The 3,135-nt window shown below is 39.3% G+C and overlaps 1 long non-coding RNA gene across 2 annotated transcripts; it reads left to right on the top strand.

Moving 5' to 3' along the window:
• The first annotated feature begins 222 nt into the window (after positions 1-222).
• On the top strand, positions 223-2,675 carry LOC140248918 (uncharacterized). Of its 2 annotated transcripts, none has more exons than XR_011902908.1 (3): positions 223-311; positions 781-917; positions 1,407-2,675. It is a non-coding gene; the product is annotated as an uncharacterized lncRNA (long non-coding RNA). The 2 variants fall into 2 exon arrangements; XR_011902909.1 differs by lacking the exon at positions 223-311 and adding an exon at positions 343-465.
• The last annotated feature ends 460 nt before the right edge of the window (positions 2,676-3,135 follow it).

The following is a 3,135-nucleotide window of genomic DNA, read 5'->3' as shown; positions in this document are numbered from 1 at the left end:
GTGACAAATATTCAAAAGGTTATTTATAAGGAAAACTCACCAATACGGATGCTTTCACTGGGAAATACCGAGGCAAACTCCACCAGGGAGCAATCTCCAAAAAATGCTACCTTAGTGGTGGTCAGCCCTTAAATGAGGTCTAGAGGAGGTGGAGTCAACCTCCACCCCTTCCGGAAGCACAGCTAAATTACTCTCACCTGTTCTCCCACAGCTGACCCCACACTTGCCTCAGCTGATTAACCAGAGGTTCAGGCTGTGATTACCAATTTCCATGCACCTTGTGGAGTCAAAATTCCATTTGAGCTGAAAAGGTACTCCTCTTATTTAGTTTGGCTATAGGAGGTATAAGCTAGGTCCTCAAGAGAGACCTTTCTACCATGCTAGGCCTGGTTGATAATCCAGCTGTGTAGAGGAGTACACTAGTCATTATTTCTTGTGCTTCAAGTGTCCATGAAAGAATCAGAAGTACGTGGTGTTTAATTGATTTGGTAGTGACTTTTTTTCTGTCTTGAGGGCTGAAAAAATTTTTGTCTGACAAAGCTGTTTGGGATGAGTGCAGCAGGTTTGTTTCCTGATCAAATCCAGCCCCCTGTACCTTTCTAAATGACTGTTTGACCCTCTGTAATGGTTTTAAAGGCAACACGCAACAAAATCAAACAGAAACAAACAGTTTTACTTCCTTGGAGTCTCAAGTAGCAACTTGCCTGCCTTACTTGTGCCAGAAAAGAGTATAAGCTGCCTGAATGGTTCTATGATTAAGGATGGGCCTCATACTTTTAGTTGCAGGAGGACACACACTGTTTTCCATGCATACACCAGCAATACAGGAAGGTCAAGAAGGTGAATGGGAAATGCTTGGAAGGGGAAGGTGGCCAGCAAAGAGAAGAATGGCTGGTTGCGGTGGCAAGTCAGAAAAGGTGAGTGCTGACTGTGGAACAGGGGCGGGAGCCTGTGACTCCCAGTAAGGGCAGAAGTTTAGCAGAAGGCTCATATGCTTAAAATGTCACCCACAGCATTGTAAGTCTTCTAATATGCCAAATCAGTTCACTGGGTTAATTTATGCAGTAAATATATTTTATGTATAATTAAGTCAAAGTGCTTTATTGATAAATTTTTAATTACTCTATTAATGACTGAAACTTTTGTAGAACACTTACATATTTAACAAGCTACAGATAATTAACTTATAGAGATATATATGTATAGATAATTAGATATTAATCATTTAAGGCATGAACTATAATTTAGGAACCCTGTTAATTGTCATGCAACTTTGTAAGCTATCTTTTTATCTGCTAGTGACATTCATTTATATTCCAAAGTCCTTCACTGCATCTTTTTCATTAAAATAATATAGGGGAAATAGTCCATAAACAAATGAAAGACAATTATCCTTTTGTCTGTAGGTTATGGCTTGCTGATACAAACCCAACTCAGTAGTGACTAAAATTTGTTGCTACAGAACAATACTGGCAGGAGAACAAATGGGTCCCATGAATAAATTTAGGCTGATAAATAGGAGGCATTTTCTAGCCATCTGGAATAGCAGTTGGACTATAGAAGATTGTGGAACAGTCTTCAGAAGAACAGTTAAATGGCTGAAAGTCTTTGAAGACGAAGCTGCATAAACTTCTGCACGAGATTGTTCTGGATGATTGTCTTCTACAACATGGGGCTGAAATACAAAAAGTTGATGCTGTTGTATGCAGTCCTTTGAGCTATTTGAGGGAACTCAGTGTTAGTCCGTAAGGATGAACATCTGTGTTATGGAATGATGATTGTGAATCTAGAGGCCAAGAACAGGATGGACATGGATCATTTCTCACCAAGCAGAAGCGAGTTATTGCCTACTGCAGGCTGGCTCTGCTAAACACAGCAAGAAGCATCCACTGACATTGGTGCAAACAGGCAGCAGATCTTAGCAGAGAATTGGCTTTTAAGAATATGTTTAGATATTGTTTTGCAACTGCTTTCTATTGCTTGGATTGTTGCAAATGACAACTGGATTAATACTGGCAGAGCAAGCAGAAGTCTATATTATCACTTTGGCTAACACTGTAAGAAAAACTATTTCCTAAGGTCACAGCACCTAGCCCTTTTTTCCAGAGTCAATAATTCTATGTCAGTGAAAGCTCTGAAAAGCAGTCTTGATACTGAAGTGACAGAACATGGATGCCTCTTCTGCATCTTCTGCTGAAAAGACATTTGAAACTAAAACAAAAAGATAAATGGAATTTGCTGGGCTGGTGAGAGACTGGAGGGCTGTACTTTGATTCAGTGGAATTGTGATAATTGACATTTGCTACTGGTCCAACCCGAGGTGAATACTCCTTGCTTATTGGTTTTGATGCATGAATCCTTCATCAAAATGGATTCAGCAAGAGGACAAAGAAAATCATTGAGGCTTGATCCATCAGCAGCTGCTGAACGTTGCCCTGAATACAACTTTCTGCTCAGGAGCTCTTAACCTTCCGGTTATGAAATTTAGAGTATAGGCTGGCAATAAGATGCTTAGCAGTCATGCTTGTTATAAAGCTGAATGTTTTTTATTCAGAAAGCTTGATATTTGATTCAGAAATCTGCTGGGCCATTAAATGTGCTTTTATTGTGAGTTGATGTTAATATTAAAAATGTCATAGAATTTGAAGTTGTTAAATGCTACTGAATTGTGTGGTTTCCTGACCTCCTGCTTATCACTATCCATTATTTTTAGTAAGGAACTTCAAAAGTTTCTGGTAGGCCAAAATGTTTTTGTTCCTGATGTTTGACGCCCCTTAGGTGGTAGAAAAAAGACTGTGTAATATTTGCTCATGCTCTCGATTTGCTTATGTTGCTTATCATCTGCTAATGTATTCCCCAGTGTCTAGAACCCTTAATCTTAGTGCAGAAGTGGGAGTGAAAATTCAAGGAGTTCTGTGTGAGAGTTCATTGGCTGCTGACCACATTCCAGAAATGACAAAAGCTGTCAGTCTTCCAGATGCATACCCTTTTGATTTGGTGACAGTAATAATTCCACCCCTAAGTCTTTGGTAATGCATTAGCATTAACTGTAATTTTTGCCTTTAGACAATCTCTACAGTACAGCATGACAGTTCCTACCCTGTAATTGTAAGATCCTCATTAATCAAAAAGAAT

This window comes from Excalfactoria chinensis, chromosome 2 (assembly GCF_039878825.1).
Source record: "Excalfactoria chinensis isolate bCotChi1 chromosome 2, bCotChi1.hap2, whole genome shotgun sequence".
NCBI classification, from domain to species: Eukaryota; Metazoa; Chordata; class Aves; order Galliformes; family Phasianidae; genus Excalfactoria; species Excalfactoria chinensis.
The sequence above is the reverse complement of the archived record's forward strand: the minus strand, read 5'-3'. Positions and strand labels throughout refer to the sequence as shown.